General features: G+C 39.1%; 1 long non-coding RNA gene across 3 annotated transcripts; it reads right to left on the reverse strand.

Annotated features, from left to right (window-relative positions):
* Window positions 1-2960: 2960 nt before the first annotated feature.
* LOC141379923 (uncharacterized) lies at window positions 2961-22289 on the reverse strand. 3 transcript variants are annotated; one of them, XR_012396975.1, is made up of 4 exons: window positions 22245-22289; window positions 20783-20926; window positions 19489-19549; window positions 2961-3617 (listed from the first exon to the last, which is right to left on the reverse strand). It is a non-coding gene; the product is annotated as an uncharacterized lncRNA (long non-coding RNA). The 3 variants fall into 3 exon arrangements; XR_012396976.1 differs by lacking the exon at window positions 20783-20926 and having other exon boundaries at window positions 22140-22289; XR_012396977.1 differs by lacking the exons at window positions 19489-19549; window positions 20783-20926; window positions 22245-22289 and adding an exon at window positions 5099-5368.
* Window positions 22290-25879: the final 3590 nt, after the last annotated feature.

Here is a 25879-nt window from a genome sequence, read left to right on the forward strand (position 1 = left end):
ATAATAACAAAATGTGCTCAAAAACCTGAGTTATATCCTAAAACACATGCTGTGCCCCATATAGTCTAAAACCTGACAGGTGGACAAATCTAAGCTTGTTTTTAATAAAACAAATATAAATATTGATATAATAAATAATACTGCTAATAATATTAACATCATACAAAATTAAATTGTTATGTATGACCTGAAAAAGCCTCCCGAGATGAAGAAGGCATAAAAGCAGTGATTTTTCATATTTATGTAGGCTAGAAAATATGTTTTGTAATATTTTAATCCTTTATATTTATATCCTATATCTATTCTTATTATATCCTATATATATCCTTAATATTTAAATTTTTTTATATGTAAAGATATTTGCCTATTGCTCTCTTGTGTGTATTAAGCAGTGTGTAAGCGAGGTGCAACTCTGCGCCGGAGTTTAGACCGGGTTAGTTTTGGTCTAATGAAAAATCTATTATAGTTTCTCAAAATAGCAATGCGCCAGCAGTCCGCCTCAAAACACCTTCCTTTCTAGACCAAAACGCCTATGGGCACACAAATAAGCGCTAATGCATTTGCTATTTAAACAGCGTAGCGCAACGCCTCAAAACCACTCTTGCGCCAAGCTGAAACTACAAAAAGACTATTGCGCCGTGCCTTGCGCCCTGCGCCGGGTGTATGATAGGGCCCGAAGAGTTCAAATGCAAAAGCCTCTTAATGCCATAAGAATCTATGAGCATTTTTCCCTGTGCAGTTTCAGATAGTTCACTGTTATGAAGATAAATAGGTTATTTCATTGCATTTAAAGTCAAATAACAGCATGTACACTACCTGACAAAAGTTTTGTCATTGATCCCAGTTGTAAGAGCAGCAGATAATAACCCGACTTCCAGTTAATCACTTGGAAAAGTGTCAAAAGGTGGATTTTTCTGATGAATCATCTGTTGATCTGCATCCCAATCATCACAAATACTGCACAAGACCAACTGGAACCTGCACAGACTCAAGTTTCTCACTGAAATCAGTCAAGTTTGGTGAAGGAAAAATCATGGTTTGGGTTATATTCAGTATGGGGGCGTGCGAGAGATCTGCAACATTGATAGTCTAAGATATCAAGACATTCGTGCTGCCCATTACATTACAAACCACAGGAGAGGGACAATTCTCCAGCAGGATAGCGCTCCTTCTCATATCTCAGCCTCCACAGCAAAGCTCCTGAAAGCAAAGAAGGTCAAGCTGCTCCAGGACTGGCCAGCCCAGTCACCAGACATGAACATTATTGAGCATGTCTTGGGTAAGATGAAGGAGGAGGCATTGAAGATGAACCCAAAGAATTTTGATGAAGCCAATTATGATATGGGGATGATCAGGAGGCCATGATAGACAGGCCAGTGGGCAGATTTGGCCAGGATGCCAGGGTTAAACCGCTACTCTTTTTCGAAGGACATCCCGGGATTTTAAATGACCACGGAGAGTCAGAACCTCAGTTTAACGTCCAAACTTGTTCTTGGAAAGCCGGTGTCCTGCAGATTTTGGCTCCAACCCTAATCAAACCCACCTGAACAAGCCAATCAAGGTCTTACTAGGTGTATTTGTAACATACAGGCGGATGTGTTGAGGCAAGTTGGATCTAAACCATGGAGTGACACCGGCCCTCCAGGACTGGGATTGGTGACCCCTGCATTATCATCAGCATCCTAAATCCTTGAAAGCTTTTAATATTTAGCTTTTTTTTTTTTTTAAAACATAAGTATATTTATATCTATTTATGTGTGTATTATATTATCTTTGCATCAAATTACAACAAACAAATTACCGCTCGTGTGAGGTGTTTCTGATGTAGAGTGTATGGACGTGGTTCTCTCTTCTGGCTGCCGTTATCCGTCTCACACTATTGTTTTTCCTTTTTCTTAAAGTCATGATAACACGATCGTGGGGTTGCACGGTGGCGCAGTGGGTAGCACAATTGCCTCACAGCAAAAAGGTCGCTGGTTCAAGCCCTGGCTGGGTCAGTTGGCATATCTGTGTAGAGTTTGCATGTTCTCCCTGAGTTTGCGCGGGTTTTCTCCGGGTGCTCCGCTTTCCCCCACAAGTCAAAAAACAAAAACAAAAAACAAAAGGGCCTCTGCTGTGTAAAACATATGCTGGATAAGTTGTCGGTTCATTCCGCTGTGGTCACCTCAGATTAATAAAGGGACTTAGCCGAAAAGAACGAATACCATCATGGAGTTTTTCTTTTATTATATCAGCAAATAGGACTGTAAAAAAATGATTTGTTCACTGCATCGAAGTTTACCAACTATGACAACTTCTGCTACTCAGAAACCCGCAAATGTGAAAAGGCTCCGTTGCTTTGATAAAAAAAAAAAAAAACAAACAAAAAAAAAAAACGCTACCATAATTCCATTAAATGTTGAAGGCAGCATTCATCTGGCACGCAATCTGGGGTTGCATTTTAATGGTAGCACAAATGAAAGCTCATTCGCATAAGGTGACACGTTTTACAGTCTTTTTAAAGCATCTATTTTCATCCTGGCCCAAACACCTCTGGCCTTCCCCGCCGCCTCGCTGCCAGGTCATTTAGCAGACAGCAGGACACGCAGAGTCCCAATAATGCCTCCACACTGAGCCATGGGCGACGGAGGAGGAGCAGACAGCGTCACTTAGCACTTTATGGATCATATTTCCTCCACACTAAAGCTCAGATTTATTGGCCCCGACTGAGCAGTGCCTGAATCCAAAGAGTCCCGTCTCTTTATCAGACTCCAGCACAAGGAGGCATTATAATAAAAAAAGGACAGGAGTGACCCCTGTTCCCAGGAAAGAGGAGGTAAAATTAACACAGGGAAATAATTAACCTTATCCGAGTCCAGGCAGGCTTGTTTACGGTCACCCTGTAAAGACAGCTGGGTGTCTGGTCCTAAAGGGTGTATGGGGTGCTTATCTGGTCACAGTCAAGGAGGCTGTATTCGGTGTAAACGTTAGGTTATCCACTGAGAGGATTTATTAAAGTATTCATGCTTGTTTCTGTAGCGCTTTTACAATGTGGATTGTGTCAAAGCTGCTTAACGTTAGAAGTTCTAGTAAATGTCAGTCCAGTTTTCAGAGTTGAAGTTCAGTTCAGTTCAGTGTGGTTTAATTTTCACTGCTGAGAGTCCAAACAATGATGAACAAATACATCTATCTGCAACTCTAAAAACCAAGCAAGCCAGTGGCGACAGCGGCGAAGAACAAACTTCACCAATTGATGAAAGTGAAGGAGAAAAAAAAAAACAAGAGAAACCAGGCTCAGTTGCGCACGACTATTTCTCCTCTGGCCAAACTTCTTGTGCAGAGCTGCAGTCTAGATGCCGGAGCCTGGAGAACGCTGGAGGCCCATCGTGGAGAAGCAGCAGGTGTGAGTAGGTCACCGACTGGTGTTCAGGCTGGCCCACAGGATCAATGCGGAGACTTGTTTGTCACGGTGGTCTTTCAGGAAGCAGTCTCAAGCTCTCTGCTCCTCCATGAGCAACAGCATCTGTTCAGGATACAGCCTGGTCCAGGATTATGGATACCTTGGTATCATTTCTTCACGGGTTTTTGATCGCATCAATGACACTGCATAATCTCTGGAGGCCTGAGGATGAGGTTCCCTAGGTGGAAATAGAGAACAAAGAAAATAATTAGCTGCTGTTCATAGTGTATTTAAACAAGGAAATGAAGCAAATCTATTTGTGCAAAACTATTTTTAATGTGTTTGGAGCATGAGCTGCCTCACTGTATAAAAAAATAAATAAATAAATAAAAAATAATAAAAATAAAACACACCCATACACACTTCCAAGAAAAATCCATAGTTTTATGGTTTATTTCTGGCAGGTGGGGTAACTGTAAAATATCAGATATTAAAATACAAAAATTTCCTTAAATTAAAATTTCAGTAATTTAATGTCCGTTATTTTACTGTAAATTTCTGTAATTTAATATCTGATATTTAAGGTTTATTTCTGTAATTTAAAATCTTTTATTTCACGGTAAATCTCTGTAATTTAATATCTGATATTAAAGGTTTATTTCTGTAATTTAAAATCCATTATTTTTCGGTAAATTTCTGTAATTTAATATCCGTTATTTTACTGTAAATTTCTGTAATTTAATATCCGTTATTTTACTGTAAATTTCTGTAATTTAATATCCGTTATTTTACTGTAAATTTCTGTAATTTAAAATCGGTTATTTTACGGTAAATTTCTGTAATTAAATATCCGTTATTTTACTGTAAATTTCTGTAATTTAATATACGCTATTTTATGGAATATTTTTGTAATTTAATATCCGTTATTTTACAGTAAATTTCTGTCATTTAATATCCGTTATTTTACAGTATATTTTTGTAATTTAATAAATTCCGTTCTAATTTCCAGAAAAGGAATAAATGAACAATAATAACAAAGTGTGGTCAAACAACTGAGTTATATCAAGACACACGTCCTGTTATTATGCCCCATATGGTGATGCAGAAGTCTTTAAAATCGCACAGGAGGACAAATCCACACTTGCGTTTATTAAAACAAATATAAATCTGCATATAATACATAATAACATTATACAAATGCACATTTTCAAAAATAATCTGAAGAAGGCATGGAGGCAGTGGTTTTTATATTTATGTAGTAAATAATAATTTTTATAGCATTTTTATTCATCTGTAAAGATATTTGTGTATTGCTGATCATCCTGTGTGTATTAAACAGCGTGTAAGCGTTTGAACCTGCATAGACGCATAAGTAATGCGCTCTGAGCTGGATTTTAGAGCAGCTTTTAGCTGGTCAATGCCGCAGTCTGTTTCAGTTCATCAAAATAGCAACACACCAACAATCCTTCTTAACACCCCTCCTTTATAGACCAGCACACCCATGAGTCCACAAAGTGACACAAATAAATTTACTATTTTAACAACGTGGTTCAAAACGTCAAAATGACTTTTGCGCTGGTCTGAAAATAGCAACACATCATGTCAAAAATATCTTGCGCCTTATTGCGTCGAGTGTGTGACAGAGTTTGTCCAGTTTGTTTTGAGCAACAGGCTGTTCTGATGGCAGGACGACGTCTTCGACTAGACAGAATTCCTCACCCATGTGTTGTGCCCGGACGGCCCGGCCCGCAGAGTAACATTCTTCCTGCAGAATAAATAAAACACTAACGGGACACAAACGAATGCATCTCGCCGAACATGAGGTCACTGTGACGCGCACCACTCCCCCAGAGCCCGGTTCCGTGTGCTCAACCGCGTAGATAAATTATCTGTTTGTTTTTGTTAACTTGACAGCAGGAAAGAGCTGGGATTAACAAGTGCAGGGCTCCAACGCAGCCAGCCTCAAAATGGTTGTGCAACCAGGCAACTGCTAGGACACACACACACTCGCACACACACACACATACACCACTCCCAGAAATGTGAACATGCTGTTGTAGATGTATGGACAAGAGTTTGTGTAATAGCCCAGTTGCTTGACCTGAATATTTTAGCTGACAGAGTACAACATGTTTGGAAGTTCAAACCATGAGCACATGCGCCTTTTTACAGCCCATATGGAAATCTGATATAAATGAACATTATAATTATTATATTTGAAAAAAAATAAAATAATAAATAAATAAATAAATAAATAAATAAATATATATATATATATATATATATATATATATATATATATATATATATATATATATATATTAATTGTAAAATTATTAATAAATATGAATAAATAATGATATATTAATATAATAATATAATAATAATAATAATAATGATAATAATAATAATGAATGAAATTAAACACATTTAACATTTGACATTGTTTTATTTCGAAATGTAAGCCAATATACAGTTGAAGTCAAAATGATAAGCTCTTCTGTGAAATTGTAATTTAAAAAAAAAAAAATTCAATAAATATATATTACTATTTACTTAATATATATACACTCACTGGCCACTTTATTAGGTACACCTGTCCAACTGCTCATTATCGCAAATTTCTCATTTCTAATCTGAGTGTGTTATGGTTATTGGTGCCAGACAGGCTGCTCTGAGTATTTCAAAAACTGCAGATCTACTGGGATTTTCACAACCATCTCTAGGGTTTACAGAGAATTGTCAAGAAAACAAATTCTTAGCACACTTTGGGTTCATTAGTACCAATTGAGCATGGTGTCAACACCACAGCTTACCGAGTAAGTAAGTTGTACTGAGTATTGTTGCTGACCATGTGCATCCCTTTATGAGCACAGTGTCTCCATCTTCTGATGGCTACTTCCAGCAGGATAACACACCATGTCATAAAGCGAGAATCATCTCAGACTGGTTTCTTGAACATGACAATGAGTTCACTGTACTCAAATGGCCTCCACAGTCACCAGATCTCAATCCAATAGAGCAGCTTTGGGATGTGGTGGAATGGAAGATTCACATCATGGATGTGCAGCCGACAAATCTGCAGCAACTGTGATGCTATCATGTCAATCTGGAGCAAAATCTCTGAGGAATATTTCCAGTAGCTTGTGGAATCTACGCCATGAAGGATTAAGGCAGTTCTGAGGGTAAAATGGGGTCCAACCCGGAAGTAGTAATATGTACCTAATAAAGTGGCCAGTTAGTGTATGACTAACTTGATAACTCCTCTGTTTTGTCTTACCACAATGACAGTGAGTAATATTTAATTATTTATTTTAAAAATACTAGTATTCAGCTTAAAGTGCAATTTTAAATCATGTTTAATTATTAATAAATTGAAAAATATTTAGGATTCTTAATGAGGCTAATAATGTAGACCTTACTTTTTACCTTAAAAAACATACAAATAAAAAATATTGTGCTGATTTGAGCACAATAAAATATGATCATGCCTTGATTTTTAATGATTTAATTAAGACAGTAAGGTCTGACTTTGCCTAGACAAAAAATCTTGTCACTGAACAGAAATAATGTCCAGTATAGAATATAAAGTCCTGCTGCAGTGGAGACAGAATGAATATTGTGTCTGACTCCATCATGAGCTTGGAGGACTACATCCATACATCTCTGACATGACTCACATCACTGATTAATAAAGTCATCTGGAATGCCAAAGAAAGTCTTCTTGCAGGACTCCCATGCTCAATAATGTTCATATCTGGTGACTGGGCTGGCCAATCCTGGAGCATTCCTTCTTTGCTTTCAGGAGCTTTGATGTGGAGGCTGTATGAATGAATGAATGAATGAATGAATGAATGCAGTTCTGCACATGGCTCATGTGTGGAGTTTTTCAGGTATTAGTGTCGTCTGATGATTCCTGGGTTTCTAATGGCTCCGCAGATTCTCAGTTGGATTGGGATCTAAGCTTTGGCTGGACACTCGACGTGCTGTTCTTGAAGCCCTCCAGTTGTTTGGCTGCAAGATAAACTTCCCCAGAGCTTTTAGCAGATCTTTTCTTCCTTCTGTTTTAACACAATGCTCAGTCTCAGATGATGAAAAGCAGAGCGTGATGCTTCCACCAACCAGCTGTAGCTACTGTACGCTGACCTCAGACAAGAGAACATTGTCAAACTTTGTAATGCATCAAACTTCGACCACACACATCTATCTTCATTTTCTTTTCGGCTTAGTGCCTTTATTAATCTGGGGTCGCCACAGCGGAATGAACTGCCAACTTAGCCAGCATATGTTTTATGCAGTGGATGCCCTTCCAGCTGCAACCCATCACTGGGAAACACCCACACACTTATTCACACTCATACACCGCAGACAATTTTGCCTATTCAGTTACCCTATAGCACATGTGTTTGAACTGTGGGGGAAACCGGAGCACCCGAAGGAAACCCACGCCAACATGGGGAGAACATGCAAACTCCACACAGAAATGCCAACTGACCCAACTGAGGCTCGAACCAGCGACCTTCTTGCTGGCAACTTTAAAAAGATATGATTATTCCTCAGACTATACCCACATAGGAAATATCTCTGGCCCAGCTCTGGCCCATTCAATCAGCTTTTGCTTGGCCCACATGCCGCAGTGAATTACGGTACATGACTGGACCAAGTCTGGCTTCCAGACAAGGGCCAAACGTGGACCATATCTGGGCCAAGTCTCAGCCAAGTTAATAACTCATAACTGAGCCTGAACTGGGCCAGATAAGTTGGTGTGTCACGACTGCAATGAAATTGATAAGTCCATAAATCATTGCGCTTTAGGCGTGCTATGGGCGTATTTTTTTTTTTCGAGGCGATCTGATTGGTTAAATTATTTTCTTTATTTGAAAATAATAAAAAAATAAAAATGTGGGTCAAAATAACTCAAACTTACATGGCCAACATCAATTATTAACTTCTGGGTCGAATACTACATTTTACATCTGGGCCACATAACAATTACTAACATCTGGGCCAAATATCAGTTATTAAGATCTGGGCCGAATCTCACATTTGACATCTTACCCACATAACAATTACTAACATCTGGCCCAAGTATCAAATACTAACATCTGGCCCAAGTATCAATTATTAACATCTGACCCACATATCAAATACTAACATCTGGCCCCATATCAACTATTAACATCTGGGCCAAATACTACATTTTACATCTGACCCACATATCAAATACTAACATCTGGCCCACGTATCAATTATTAACATCTGGGTCAAATACTACATTTTACATCTGGCCCACATATCAAATACTAACATCTGGCCCACGTATCAATTATTAACATCTGGGTCAAATACTACATTTTACATCTGGCCCACATATCAAATACTAACATCTGACCCACATATCAAATAATAACATCTGTCCCATGTATTAATTATTAACATCTGACCCACATATCAATTACTAACATCTGGCCCAAGTATCAATTATTAACATCTGGGCCAAAAACTACATTTTACATCTGGCACACGTATCAAATACTAACATCTGGCCCACATATCAAATACTAACGTCTGTCCCACATATCAAATACTAACATCTGGCCCCATATCAACTATTAACATCTGGGCCAAATACTACATTTTACATCTGACCCACATATCAAATACTAACATCTGGCCCACGTATCAATTATTAACATCTGGGTCAAATACTACATTTTACATCTGGCCCACATATCAAATACTAACATCTGGCCCACGTATCAATTATTAACATCTGGGTCAAATACTACATTTTACATCTGGCCCACATATCAAATACTAACATCTGACCCACATATCAAATAATAACATCTGTCCCATGTATTAATTATTAACATCTGACCCACATATCAATTACTAACATCTGGCCCAAGTATCAATTATTAACATCTGGGCCAAAAACTACATTTTACATCTGGCACACGTATCAAATACTAACATCTGGCCCACATATCAAATACTAACGTCTGTCCCACGTATCAATTATTAACATCTGGCCCAAATATTGTGTGCCGCCTTAAAGACGGTGCCTCTATGCCAAACCAGGGCCATGTTTGGCTCACATGCTGTATGCCAGTGCCACAGGAATGCCTGCTGTGCCAGATTTATGCCAAATCTGGGCCAGAATTCTTTGCTATCTGGGTATAACCGTACAACCAAAACCTATATTCGTTGCATTCCTAATTGTTACGCAGTTTAAAACATATGTCTGAAAGTAGAAGAAGCCCACTTGAGCTATACACTGATTTTGTTGTATTTCGAAATGCAACATTTAAATACGTTTGTAAGAAAAGCCACATTGTACAATGCACTGATGTTATGAAGTTTCAAAATACAATATTTTAACATTTTAATGTAGAAAATACCAGCATGAGCATGGGTGTCTTAAGGAAAAATACAGCATATGTGCTCTTATATGATGTTGTGTCATCACTAATAATGCAAGTCATATTTCTCCAGCCCCTCATTAGGAATGCATTTCATGAAAAGGCCCCCATGACAAACTAATTGAATAGCCCTGGTCTGCAGGTATAAAAAAGCTGCATAAGACTCCTGGTCGATTTATTATTGCGAACAGTGTGAACAGGCAGTAATACACCGTGAGCTTTGGGTTATGGGGTTCCCTGTACAAGGTGCTGATGAGCATTCAGGCAGAAAGACCCCCCAGTTCAGCCATTAACATGCTGCGACCTCTGACCTCTCACCTCTGACCTGATAAAATGGAGCCCTAATGGAGGCCAGACGCCAGGCGACACTGTGCTCCATGGGAAGGACGAGCGTCCTTCGCTTCTCAAACACTCACTGAAGCAAAGGAAGTTTGTACAGCCGACTCTGGAGCGGAGCTATTTATAAAACGAGCAATCCTTTGCTAAAATTAATAAATACGCACAATTGAAGGCATCCTGTTATTTTGTGGCCAGCACTGAGGAAGTTATTTTGTGGTACACTGATAATTTTGGTTAGAACAGCAGGCTATAAATACTGTCAGCACCGCTCCCTCCCAAACTCCAAACGAAAATCCGGTGTTTAGGAAAACAACTGCAGGGGGAAAAAAAGATGGAGGTGGAATCTTTCGGGAGCAGGAGATTTGAAGGAAGACTCTTGTGTCTGAGTGTAGACTTGTAGTGGGATTTACTGCTGATTACAGTGAAAGTTTCTGAACCTAAACCTGTAAAAGTTTCTGAGCTGTAGTTACTGTAGAAGTTGTGACAAATGTGACAGAATGTGACAAAATGACCCACTTTATATAACGACTCTTTACTAACATTAAAATTAATTTGACAAAATGCACTTTTTGTGGAATTTAGTTATAGGGTCTACTATTATCGGATATTTTAATTAGACTATTAACTTGCTAACTAAACAACACATCAATTTAAGAGTGGGTACATTATGTTGTACGTTTCAGATGACAAAAAATCCACTAGAGGGCGCTGTCTACATGTTTACGACTCTGAAACACCTTACTTAGGGTTCATTTTATTGTACGTTTCAAATGACAAATCCACTAGAGGGCGCTGTCTACATGTTTGCGACTCTGAAATATGTTACTTCGGGTATGTTTTGTTGTATGTTTCAGATGACAAACCCACTAGAGGGCGCTGTCTACATTGTTGTGAATCTGAAATACGTAACTTAAGGTATGTTTCGTTGTATGTTCCAAATGACAAATCCACTAGCCAGCTCTGTCTACACATTTGTGAGTCTGAAATACGTTAACTAGGGTACATTTTGTTGTATGTTTCAGACCACAAATCCACTAGCAGGCGCTGTTTACATTCATGCGAATCTGAAATACGTTACTTCGGTTACGTTTTATTGTACATTCCAGATGACAAAGCCACTAGTGGGCGCTGTCTATATTATTGCAAATCTACAATGCGTTACTTTGGGTACGTTTTTGTTGCACGTTTCAGATGAAAAATCCTCTAAAAGGTGCTGTCTACACTTTGGCCACTCTGAAAAACGTCACGTAGGGTACGTTTGTTGTATGTTTCTGATGACAAATCTACTAGAGGGCGCTGTCTACATTATTGCAAATTTGAAAAACGTTACTTAGGGTATGTAATATTGTATGTTTTTAGATGACACTAGTTAAATTCACTTAAATTCACTAGTGGACGTTGTCTACATTGTTGTGAATCGGAAATACATTACTTAGGGTACGTTTTGTTGTATGTTCCAGGTGACAAATCCACTAGAGGGTGCTGTCTACATGTTCGTGACTGAAAAACGTTATTTAGGGTATGTTTTGTAGTACGTTTTAGATGAGAAATTCACTAGAGGGCGCTGTCTACATTATCGGGAATCTAAAATACGTTACTTAGGGTACGTTTTGTTGTACGTTTCAGATGACAAATCCACTAGAGGGCGCTCTCTACATGTTTGTAACACAATACATTACTTAGGGTATGTTTTGTTGAACATTTCAGTTAACAAATCCACTATGAGAAATGAGAAATTCACTAGAGGACACTGTTTACATTATTGTGAATCTGAAATACAATAATTAGGGGTCGTTTTGTCATATGTTCCAATTGACAAATCCACTAGAGTGTGCTGTCTACACTTTTGTGACTCTATGTTAATTAGGGTACGTTTTGTTGTGCGTTTCAAATACGCATTCTTGTACACATACAAGCGAAGGTGACACTTATTGTACAGATCAGCTAGCAAACCACCCTTCCCTAAACCCAACCAATAGTGTTTTCAGAAGCAGATGTTAGAGAAAGTTCATTGCAGCCACATAGTTTTACTTTGATTTTACATCTATTTTGTGGGAGAGCGCTTCATCGGAACCTGAGCACAAAACCATACAAAGTGAGCTACTAGCAAACTGAACACGCCAGAAATTTTGATATATGGAGATAGATAGATGACACAAACGTTTTCATTACAAATCACAGACAGCGTTCAGTTGTTTTGTGGTGTTTATTTGCCGTTGCGCAAAGAACTGCACAAAAATAGTCCTTTGTTCATCAATAATATGCAACTCAGGCTCATTCTGAAAACGTAGTCCCGTGGACGTTTCTGGAGACTGCAAGTTATGTAGCCGGAGGTACGTATGGTTGCATTTCATTTTCTAAGCGAATGCTACAGGGCGGTATGACGTCGTTCCTTTTCGCTCTTATAGGCTGAACGTTTACCTCCATGGAGGGCTTTCCCGCCGCAACCAGTTTGTCGGGTTAGCTCGTCGTGTACGTCGGCGGACTTGAGACGCCAGAGAGGAGTTGACGACAACGACCGGGTTCAAGTCTGGGGAGGAGCGGTTCCAGAAATCAGGTAAGACAAAAACAGAATCCAAAAAATAAAGTGAACAAGTTCATAACACGGTGAGAATGTGGTAAAATCTGAAAACGTGGTAAAACTCAGACAAGGGCTTTTCTTTTTTTGGACGACTTTTGTAAATTGTTGGTTGGGTTTAGGGAAGTAAGCGGGTGAGCAGGTCAATAGGTAAAACTGGTTGGGTTCAGGGAAGGAAGAAGGGGGTCAGCTGATTGGCCGGTCGCCCAGTCAATCATTCAGCCAGTCGGACAGACGGTTGTTCGACAGCCTCTGGTGAGTTTACGTGAGAACAGCGCGGGCGTGAACGGCACTCCTGAGAGACATTTGAGATGCGAAAAAGTGCAAACAGCGGACTCTCGCTGATTCACGAAAACAAAAAACGCAAAAATACATACCTCCCGAGACGTATTCCGCGGTCTCCAGAGACGTCCACGGGGCTACGCTTTAAGAATGAACCTGGGTTGATAATATGACTCTCTAAATATCATTAGTGTGAAAAGAAACAAATGTTGTTATCGTCATACTGCCCCTAGTGATTATTTTACTATATTACAACACGTTTTTGCCAATGCCGACTGAAGCACGTAGTTCCAATGAGTCTGTGTTGAATATAATTATGATTAAAGACCTTTCTTTTTTTTAATACAGGGCATAAACCTGAAACATGAACAAAACTCTTCAGCTTTTGGCTGTGTGTTAAATCATTGAACCAAGCAACTGACCAAATGTTTTGGGGAAAACAAGAAGTGTGTTGGGGCATCTTAGTCTTCTTGGTCTGCTTTGTTCAAACAGCAGGAGTGGCTGTTGAAAGAAGCTCTTTTTCTGGGCCGGGTTGTTTGTTATTTGATGAAGCTCAGTCTACAGTCTTGTCAGTTGACCATAACTCAAGTGAGCATTGCCGGCCGCTCCACTCAATTATGAGCCAGCAGCAGACGGGTTAGTTAGTGTTGGTTAGGTGGGAGAACCCAGGGGTCAAGCCCCAATCAACACTCCCCCCTACTGCTCTGTCAAGTGCCATTTCTACTGACGCCAGTGCCATAAAACTCAGCCCAAAGTTAAAGACACTCAAAATGGCTTTAATGACTCTGCAGTAAACAATAGAATAATAAACACAAGGAGATTCCCAGTGTCTGAGAATAGCAGAGGCCAAATTCAGATGGTTTAGAATTTACAACGCAATCTCACGATAATTCAAAACTTTTGGATTTAGTGGTTAATTCGTATGAATTCGTACGATATAATTCGTAAAATTTAGTACGATTTGCTCATCCCCCAGTGACGGTTGGTTTTAGGGGTGGGGTTAGGTGCCACGCCTCCTTTTTAAAATCGTACAATTTTGTACGACTGAACTCGTACGAATTAGCCACTAATCTGAAAACACGGAAAATACTTATGTTTTCTTGTGTGATCAGCCTAAGATTTTAGCATCTCATATCTACTATTTGCTTGTTAAGTCTAAAGTCGCAGTTTCCAGGTCGAAATTAGCTATATAAATGATCTATATAAATAAATATTTAAAATCAAACACTTTCCTAAACATGTACTATGCACACACATGACGTCATCGTCTTCACAGAGTCTCATTTTCAGGTGCTTTGTAACGTTGGTGGCCTTTTCAAATACTTCTTTGTTTGTTTGTTTGTATACTTTATTGTCCCTCAAGGGGAAATTTTCTGTAGACTCACCCGGCACTTCAGCAGGTTCTGACACAATAACAATTTAAAAGAGGAAGTCAACAAAAAAAAATGACACACACTATTGTTCAGTGTTCAATAGTCTGATTGACACTGGAATAAAAGAGTTCTTAAATCTGTTCCGTTTCCAGCGGAAAGTTCTGTATCTTCTCAAAATTACCGTATCGTCTGAATAGTTTAAAATAAGGCCCCGTTTACACTAGTGCGTTTTAGTTTTAAAACGGCGTTTTATAATGAAAACGATCCGCGTCCACACTCGCGTTTTACCCAGCGTTTCTGAACTGCTCTCCGTCCACACCAAAACGCTGAAAACACACATCACGTGACCACACACACACTCTCGGGCAAGCACTGCAGCCCATCTACCCAGATGAGAGCTCTGCTAGTCGGACTTCTCGTCAAGTATCTCCCGCTGGATCTAATCTCACTATATTTATTAAACGGGATATTTCATTCATCTTGTTGTCTTTATCTAACGACATATTCCCTGACTTTGGTCATTGGAATCTATTACTTGTTCTCAGGTAACGTGTTTTGGCTGAGCGCAAAGATAAGTTAATGATTAATGTAACCACGTAGCCTATTCTGTATATTGACTGATCGCTTGCCTTTATTTCCTATAATGTATAAACTTATTGTATGTTATACTTTTATAATGGCCATTATCGATTATTAAAACTGATATTCAGCAAAAGAGAGGGTGTGTTTCGTATTTTCACTGAAATTGAAAGGAGGCAGTTGTTATCGGCTCCGTTTTGTTATAAATATGCACACAGTGAAGATGACGCTCATATATGCAGCACGACGCCTCAACATTTCTGCTGTCTAAGTTGCTAATATTAAAATGAAAATAGGCAGTTCCTTAAATCACGTTTACATTTTATTGTTGATAAAGTGAAACAACGAAGCCAGGGTGATGTGAATGAAGTTATAAAGTACACTGTTCCCTTTGAAGATTTACCCGTGTCCTCGGTATAGTCTGTTTTCCATATCAAACTGAGAAGAAGAGACTGCAGCCTTGATCAAACTTGCAAAATCTGAACTTACACGGAGAGGATGCAGGACTGAACTGTGTGTCAGGCTACTTAATATTCAGGAAAAGCCCCAATCAGAGAGGCGAATGTCTGCAGCCCCGCCTCCGTTTTCAGATGTCTCCGTCATCCACACTGAGACGGAGCAGCAGCGTTTCAGAATGAAAACGGCCTCTCCAGCGTTTTCGAAACGCTCCGTTTTCGGCGCTCGAGAACTCCGGCGTAGTGTGGACGGTTGGCGTAACCGTAGCAAAACTTATGCGTTTTCAAACTAAATTGCATTAGTGTAAACGGGGCCTAAGATTCTGTGAGTGCCTGCTTGAGCACTCATTAGTATATAGAGTAAATAAAAGTGATGAGCTCACACAACCCTGAGGAACACCAGCACTACTATATTTGACTTGCGACAAACTATTATTAACTTTGACTGCCTGAGTTCGATTTGTTAAAAAGGATTGATACCATTGAATAATTGTAGAGTTTACTCCTAAGTTTTTCAGTTTCCTAGTTAAAACATGTGGTTGAACTGTGTTAAAGGGTCATGACACCCCCCACTTTCGGTTAAAGTCTACTTTAGAATTTTTTCAAAAGATGCATGATTAATGGGCGGAGCTCCGCGAGCATCAGGCAGGAGTGGGCGTGGCCAGCAGGGGAGAACGTGAGCGAACAACTGTTGTTGTCAGTTAGCTCACAAAATGAGACAAACCGTGAGGAGACGCATGAGTTTATACTTTACAAAGTTAAAATGCAAAGAAATGAACTGATTTAGTGCCCTGCTACACTTGTTATTCGTAATTTTATATACACATAACCACAATTTATATCATTATAAAGATAAGTGTGTTCATGTAAACACTATAAATGAGGATTTTCCCTCAATGCCCGTATCCAGCAGACTCAGTGCAGTTTTACTCAGTTTTAACCATTAGTCCTGCCGGTAATATAGAGGATTTAGGCGAACACAGCAGCACGGCGATGTGTCTGAATGTGAACGAACTCCTGATAAAAGACAGCGTCCGCCATTCTCCAATTCTCGTGCTGCTCTCCCGAAAAAAATGCTAGCAGCACACACACAGCTTTGCTGTATGATCGGCCCTGACAAGATCACGGGGGAAAACATGCAACAAACCCTGTGGATCATGGAAACAAACGCATATGAGCCTTCATGAACGGCTAAATTCTGCAAATTAGTTCTTCTAATAGGATAAGAAAACTCGGCTATGAATAATAATGAGAAACCGACGCGTCATCATTGCACTTGCAGTACTGCGCTACGTTGCCGATTTTGATCCCGCCCCAAAAATCATTTTAAACCCGGAAGCTGAAATTAGCTGACAAAAGCTCAAAATGATCCAGTTTCCCCCACAATTAAAGCTGACAGGTGCTAACATTGTCTTAACTGATGCCCAACACACACAAATCTGTTAATATAAAAAAAAAAGTTCTCCAGTGTGTCCTGAACCTTTAAACGCAGAGCTAAAATCAAAGAACAGTACAAGTGCATATGCATCAGGGCCTTCTAAATGATTTAAAACAAAGTGCATCAGACTCTTGATGGCATCACATGTACCTACTCCTTTGCTATATGCAAACTGAAGTGGATCAAGTTTTGTACTAATATTCTCTCTTCACACTGACACCATAAACTTCTCGAACTTTTCCGAAATTTTTTTAAACTTCCAACTTTAAAGCTTTTTTCATTCATTTATTCAAGCCATATCCGATCTGTGCCACATGACAGAAAAAAATCGTAATTGAGTCACTTGGACCATGCAGTGTAAATGCGGCCTAAGTGCATTGAGTTGCTGCCATGTGATTAGAAATTTGCGTTGACGAGCTGGTAGACAGGTGTACCTAATAAAGTGGCCGGTGAGTGGATGTCTGTATGTAATAACATATTTTATTGTAATGCAACCTTTTGTAAAGCTGCTTTAAAACAGTTGTTATTGTAAAATGTGCTACACAAATAAACGAATTGAACTGCGTTGTGTCAGCTCATTTTAAAGAAGTAGTTAGAACAAACTTCAAACATCGAGTGTAATAAGTCACTTGCTAATAGTGAGAATTGGCCCCTATACTAAAGCGTTACACAAATTAACGTTCATGTTAGCAACGTCACATGATCTCTTTAAGGAAAAGTACGTCTAACATTCATGCCAGCCACTGCTGTGTTTTCGCTAACAAGTCAACATTCAGACGGGGGCATAAACAGCTTCCTCCGTGTCGTCCCAGTGTTGGGGCCCCCAGTGGAGCAGCAGGGGCCGCCGTGACCTCAGCCTGCAGCCGCAGGACATGAGCTGGAGCCAGCTTGGCTTGTTTAGGGCTTGTTTATGGCCTCTGAGAGCCAGGAAGTGCCGCCAGGGATTCCTGTTGGACCCGTCTTGTAGTTAATTTTACAGCCACTCTTTATTTACCGATAGTTACACTCGAGCCCTTGTCATTCGTAAAGGAAACATGCAGAGTTTGGGCTTACGGCTGACACCCCCAACCTCTCTGCCTCCTCTGTCCTTCCTGTGCTCCTTCAGGACCTCTTCCTCTGGAAATTAAAAGGCGAGATGTGTTCACGGTGCTCATTGCCTTCAATCCGTCTAAGATTGTTTATTCATTCATTGTCCTTCAGCTTAGTCTCTATTTCAGAGGTTGCCACAGTGGAATGAACCGCCAACTATTCCAACATATGTTTTTACGCAGTGGATGCCCTCCCAGCCACAACCCAGTACTGGGACACACCTATACGCTGGCATTCACACACATTTAGTTTATTCAATTCCCCTATAGCGCATGTGTTTATACTGTGGTGGAAACCGGAGCACCCGGAGGAAACCCACACCAACACGGAACATGCAAACTCCACACAGTAATGCTAACTGGGACTCAAACCTGCAACCTTCTAGCTGTGAGGCCACAGTGCTAAACACTGAGCCATCAGGATTGTTTATTCCTGTTGTAATATGTTGCATTCTGGGGCTGTAAACATTCAGCTTTATCACCTGTCATTATGCTTTAGAAACTGATTTTCCAAATATAGAAAAAGTCATAACATATTTGTCACATGATTGAGGTGTTCAGCCAATCACAACATTGTAAAAAAAATCCATAAAATGTACAGTGAAAATGGCAGCTGGGGTTGCCAGAACTTTACCTTTTAAAAAAGCAGTAGAAAACATAAATAAAATATATATTTTTAATGGTAAACTACTGTATTTTCTATTTAGAGTATAGTGTTATACACTTCTGTAGGGACGGGAAAGTCATATGGTGAACCAATGCTCATCTCAGGAACATGCTCAATTTTTCTCATAGGAAGGCATTCAGCCAATCGCAACATTGCAAAAAATAAAATTCAAAAAAATTTATAAAATTGACAGTAAAAAATAAATAAAAACTAAATGTGGTTGCCATAACTTAAAAAATATATATATAGATTAATATATGGTGTATTTTGTAAAAAAAAAAAAAAAAAATACAAAAATTGATAGAATCAAACAATCCCTAAAGTTTACGGCAAACTACCATATTTCATTAATTTATAGTGTTTTACACCAACGTTTTAGTCTAGCTGTCGTTCCTGCTCTCCTTCGGGTCCTCTTCCTCTAGAAATAAAAAAGTAAGATGTGCAATTTTGCTGTTTAAAAAGTTGTGGAAACAAAAACAAAAATATCCCAGGTTTACGGTAAACTTTCGTATTTCATTAATTTATAGTGTTTTCAACAATCTTTTACTCTCCCTGTCCTTGGCATAATTTCACGATAAAAAAACGGTAGAAATCATGAAAAACAGAAAGAGTCATACCATTTCTGTCACATGACTGAGGTATATATCCAATCACAACATTTAAAAATCCAGAAGGTTTACCGTAAAAAAAAGCGGTAAAAACTATCAAAACACCAAACAATTACAGTAAACTACACCGTAAAAAGTGTTATGACAACAAATATTTTTATGCTGCTTTAACTTATTTTGATAAGCTGCCAGAATTTTAGTTAAAGTTGTAGAAACCCTGAAAATCTAATATTTTACAGTAAACTACTGTATTTTATTAATTTATAGTGTCACACACCAATGTTTTAGACTCTCTCTGCTCCCTCTGTCCTCCCTGTTCTCCTTCAGGTCCTCTTCTTCTGCAAATATGAAAGAGCGAGATGTGTCCACGATGGAAAAAAGTGGTAAAAGAAAAACTGTAAAAAAAAAAAACATTAAAAAATAAAACTCCACTGTATAAAATGTATGATAAAAGGTAAAGACAACAATTATTTTTATGTTGCTTTGACCTAATTAAAAAAATAATACAAAGTTTAATTTAATATTTTTGTAAGTTTGGTTGCTAGAATTTTCTGTTAAAAAAAGCGGTGGATACCATCAAAAATACAACCTTTTACTGTAAACTATACAAAGATTTTATCACAAAAATTGAAGACAGCAAATATTTTTTATGTTGCTTTAACTTATTTTGATAGGTTATACAAAGTCTAACTTAACATTTTTAGTCAGTTTGGTTGCCAGAATTTTTTGGTAAAGCTGTAGAAACCCTTAAAAAGGAAATTTTACAGTAAGCTACTGTATTTCATTAATTTATAGTGTTATACACCAGTGTTTTAGACACTCTCTGCCCCCTCTGTCCTCCCGGTTCTCCTCCAGGTCCTTCTCTTCAGGAAATATAAAAGCGAGATGTGTTCACGATGAAAAATATGATTAAAAAATGGTAAAAAAATCTGTGAAAAAAAGCGGTAAACAGTTAAAAAATAAAACTTTTAATGTAAAATCCACTGTAAAAAATGTTATGATAAAAAGTAAAAACAATTATTTTTTATGTTGCTTTGACTTAATTTATAAAGTTATACAAAGTTTAATTAAATATGTCCTCCCAGTTCTCCTCCAGGTCCTTATCTTCAGGAAATATAAAAGTGAGATGTGTTCACAATAAAAAAAATGGTAAAAAATCTGTGAAAAATGCGTTAAAACCATTAAAAAAAATTACATTTTACAGTAAATTACACTGTAAAAATGTTATGATAAAAAGTAAAGACAACAATTATTTTGATGATGCTTTGACTTATTTTAATAAGTTATACAAAGTTTAATTTAATATTTTAGTCAGTTTGGTTGCCAGATTTGTGAGTAAAAAAACTATAGATACCATTAAAAAATAAAACATTTTACTGTAAACTATGCAAAGATTTTATCACAAAAACTGAATACAACAAGTATTTTATGTTGCTGTAACTTATTTTAATAAGTTATACTAAGTTTAGTCTGTTTCATTGACCGAATTTTACAGTTAAATTGGTAGAAACCATAAAATCTAATATTTTACAGTAAACTACTGTATTTTATTAATTTATAGTGTTACACACCAATGTTTTAGACTCTCTCTGCTCCCTCTGTACTGCCTGTTCTCCTTCAGGTCCTCTACTTCTGCAAATATAAAAGCGAGATGTGTTCACAGTGCTAGTGATATCGTTTCTTTCGATCAGCATGCCGAGTGCAGACAGCAATCCCTGGTCATCGGAGCGGATTGTTTATTCCTGTGGTAATATGTTTAATTCTGGAAAGGATGTTTTGATTTGCCAGCAGGTCTGTTTTTCATTGGAGATCAGCTCAGCGGCCTGCAGACTAACACAGTCTGAACATGTCTTTGTTCAAGACACAACGAGGACGAGACTCCAGATGTTTCAGCGTCTTTAATGAAGGACCCGGAAGCTGAGCGATGAGGTCAAGAATTGATCTAATCCAAACATTTCAAACTGGGCAAATAAAAATGCAGATTATGAATCAGCAAGTGTTTAGTGATGGGACGTCCAGCCCGTTTCCCTCAATCACAATTGTTGGGTCGCTCTAAATGCTCATTCAGCAAACTTCTGCCCTTTATAAATAGGGTTTATTAAGCACGTAAACACAAACACACACACACATATAGATAATAGTAAATATAATGATTATTTCGACAGATCTGCTTCCCAATTTTTCATTCCTAAATCAATCCAATCTAATATCAACGTCTAATCATGTTACACCTTGACATTGCGTGGACGTTACCACTATGACGTCTATCAGACATTGGATTTTGGTCATTTTCAAACAGCCTAAAATACACCATTTATTAATGTAATTTGACGTTGTTTTCGGGCGACAAAATAACGTTATCCTGGCTGGACAATAAATTTGGGTCACCTGACTTCAATACTTAAATTTAACCTAATATTACCGTCTTATGATGTTGTGTGCCTGCTGTGTGCGGATTTAAAGATCTGGGTGTCATATTAGACAGCAATTTAACTTTTGAAAATCATATCTCCCATGTCACAAAAACTACCTTCTTTCATCTGAGAAATATTGCTAAGTTATGAAAGTAACTTGGAAGTATGTTATCCATCTCAGATGCAGAAAAGCTAGTCCATGCTTTTATGACTTCTAGACTGGATTACTGTAATGCTCTGTTCGCTGGCTGCCCAGCATCCTCTATTAACAAACTTAAGCTAGTACAAAATGCAGCTGCCAGAGTTCTTACCAGGTCTATAAAATATGATCATATCAGCCCAATTGTATTCTCCTTGCACTGGCTGTCTGTTAAGTTTTGTATTAAATTTAAAATATTGCTTCTCACCTATAAAGCTCTAAATAATCGAGCTCCTGTTTATCTAACCAACCTTCTGTCTCGCTACAATCCAACTCGCTCTTTAAGATCTCAAAACTCAAGGCTTCTGGTAGTACCTAGAATAGCAAAGTCCACTAAAGGAGGTCGAGCCTTCTCATTTATGGCTCCTGAACTCTGGAATAGCCTTCCTGATAATGTTCGAGGCTCAGACACACTCTCACAGTTGAGCCTCACATCTGTCCCAGCATTCAATGACATGCGTGTGTGTGTGACTGAGCGGACCTCATGTGACAGATAAGAGCGGGCCGAGTAAACAGGAGCTCAGATAACATGCTGATAGACTGTTCCTGTACTTCCGCTTCTGCATATTTGCCATCTGATCAAGTGGGCAATGAGTGTGTGTGGGAGTGTGGAGACAGAAGACTCGCAGACTTGTGTCCGTCTGTGCAAAAGCTTAAAAGCAAAGTCACCTGATAAACCGCAGCACAGATGCTGAACTAAACCAAGAAATAAAACACTAGACTGTAAAAAGAGATTCGATACTTTACTTTAAAGGTCCCATGAAATTAAAAGACAGTTTTTTAGATGGTAAAATCAGTGTTGTTAGTATTTAAGATAGATTTAAAAGCTAGTGTGCTCCAAAACAGTGACAAAATTTGCGTTTAGGAGATATAAAACCGGATATTAACATGTAAAGCCTGCAGTTTGTCTCTTACACCTAAATGAATCAACGTTTTATACATACTCGTTCTTCAGCTACTCATCAAATCATCTGGCCAATCAGATGCTCTCTAGTATCTGACATGCCCCACCCCCTTCTTCTCAGTTGGTGCTCTTGAGCTCAACCTCTCACTGGCAGAGCTGTAATCAAAACTAAAAGCTATTGGCTGTTTTTTTTTAAAAGGGAGGAGCTACACTATGTCCCGCCTTTCTTCGTGTTTTAAGATTACGTCAAACAGAATAAAAATGATTACAAGATGAATTAAATATCACGTTTAACAAATATAGCGAGATTAGATCCAGCGGTAGATCCTTGATGAACCATCCGACGTGCAGAGCTCTCACCTGGGGTTTTGTGCTCGAAGCACCCGCTGACTGCCTGGAGCTCAGACGGGCGCATAGGCTTCAGTGTGTGTGTGGTCACGTGATGTGCGTTTTCAGTGGTATAGTGTGGATGGAGAGCTGTGGTGTAACACCAGTGTGGACGTGGATCATTTTTATCCTAAAACGCTGTTTTAAAACTAAAATGTATTAGTGTAAACGGGGCCTGGGTCAAGGCTAAATTCAACCAGGATAGCTCCAAAGTCCCAGCTTAATCCCTTGTCTTACTTTTGTGCAATACCCCTCAGGTGCTCTGCATTTCGGTTCAAAGTAAACACGAAAATACGTATTTGTGCAAATAAATGACATACAGAGTCAATGCAAATGTGTAAATGGTGGTGATATATTGCCACGTGAAATACGTGAAAAAAGTTGTTTGTGGCTAAAGAACCTGCATCAATCGGATCGACCGTACATCATCATCCTCATCATTTTCATCCGCCTATCCGGGGCCGGGTCGCGTGGGCAGCAGTCTTAGGAGAGAACCCCAGACTTCCCTCTCCCGAGACTCTTCCTTCAGCTCCTCCCGAGGCTTTCCCAGGCCAGCTGAGAAATATAGTCCCTCCAGTGTGTCCCGGGTCTTCCCCGAGGCCTCCTCCTAGGGGGGACATGCCTGGAACACCTCCCTAGGTAGGTGTCCTGGAGGCATCTGCAACAGAGGCCCAAGCCACCTCAGCTGACTTCTCTCGATGTGCAGGAGCAGCGGCTCTACTCCGAGCTGCTCCCGGGTGACAGAGCTCCTAACCCTGTTTAGAAGGGTGCAGCCTGCCACCCTACGAAGGAAACTCATTTCCGCCGATTGTATCTGAGATCTTGTCCTTTCGGTCATGACCCAAAGCTCATGAGCATAGGTGAGAGTAGGAATGTAGATTGCCCGGTAAACTAAAAGCTTTGCCTTTTGGCTCAGCTCTATCTTTACCACAACGGACCAATACATAGACCGCATTACTGCTGCCGCTACACCGATCCGCCTGTCAGTGTCAAGCTCTATCCTTCTCTCACTCGTCAACAAAACCCAGAGATACTTGAACTCCTCCACCTTGGGTAAGGACTTTCCTCCAACCTGGAGAGGGCAAACCACCTTTTTTCGGGTGGAGCACCATGGCATCGGACTTGGAAGTGTTGATTCTCATCCCGTACAGATGAATATCTATCTATCATCCCGATCTACAGTACAACGTCAAATAATCCAACTTGAGCGGAAAATTTTGCTTAGGGTGAGCAAAATAATCTTATTTCAAGATAGGTTTGCTTGTTTTATGGAAAAACCCAGTTAATATTGAATCATTATTCCTGAAAACAAAACTTTAATTTTTTTAAATAGAATTCTATTGTTGTTTTATTGCTCTTGTTTTATAGTACGGTGTCCTTGAGTTGCCAGAGAGGCGTCTTTAAATCAAATGTATTATTATTGTTATGGGCATCACGGTGGCGCAATAGGTAGCACGATCTCCTCGCAGCAAGAAGGTTGCTGGTTTGAGTCTCCGCTTGGTCAGCTGGCGTTTCTGTATGGAGTTTGCATGTTAGAGTTTTCCCCACCGTCCAAACACATGCGCTACAGGGGAATTGGGTAGGCTAAATTGTCCGTAGTGTATGTGTTTGAATGGAAGTGTATGGATGATTCCCAGTGATGGGTTGCAGCTGGAAAGGCATCCGCTGCGTAAAAGGATAAGTTGGCGGTTCATTCCACTGTGGCGACCCCAGATTAATAAAGGGTTCAAGCCAAAAATGAATGAATGAATGTTAGTATTATGTTTTTTACTCATCTAGATTTTCTTGATTTAGGAATATGTAGATATTTGGACTAGAAACACTACTAAAAAGCCTAATTAGCAAGTGCATTTCTTTTTCAGTGTGTGGCCAGTCTGAAACAAATTGCGACTTGTGATTTGCAAGAGCGCCAAAACTTTTGCACACTAAAGAAAAGCGCCAGGAGTCAAACGGCGACATTCCCTTTCCTTCTGATCCCCTGATGTGTGTTTTTCTGGACGACGCTGTTTCCACATCCAGCTGGGTCATCAATCACACGGAGAGCAACGGCGCAAACTGATCTCAGATCTGCTGCTTCCCCATCAAAAGCTGTAATTATGCGCCTCAGGTTAAACCGTGGACTACAATCCTGACACTCCACCTGAATAAGCAGCAATAAACACGACAGCAAGCGGATGTGGAGCTGTAGGGCAGGGGTGAGGGGAAAACACACACATGAGAAAGAGGAAAGAAAGAGGGACAGTGGTCGAATTCAAAGAAATAAATAATGCTGTATCTTAAAATATACCCCTGATGTGAAATCGGCATCAAAAAACGTCAAAAATGCTCAGTTTGACCTTGACGTCTTTTTGACATCAACACTATGATGCTGTTTTGACCTCTAAAACAACCTGTGTTGGGGAGTAACTAGTTACATGTAACGGCGTTACATAATGTAATTACAAAATAAAAGTAACCGTGATTTGTTACAGTTAATGAGAATGTAACGGCGTTACGGAATTTATTTACAAAATAAAAGTAACAGTAATTTGTTACAGTTACTGAAAATGTAAAGGCGTTGCGGAATTTAATTACAAAATAAAAGTAACAGTGATTCGTTACAGTTACTGAGAATGAAACGGCGATACGTAATTTAATTACAAAATAAAAGTAACAGTGATTCGTTACAGTTACTGAGAATTTAACAGTGTTACATAATTTAATTACAAAATAAAAGTAACAGTGATTCGTTACAGTTACTGAGAATTTAACAGTGTTACATAAT

The sequence above is a fragment of the Danio rerio genome, chromosome 21, assembly GCF_049306965.1.
Source record: "Danio rerio strain Tuebingen ecotype United States chromosome 21, GRCz12tu, whole genome shotgun sequence".
NCBI lineage: Eukaryota > Metazoa > Chordata > Actinopteri > Cypriniformes > Danionidae > Danio > Danio rerio.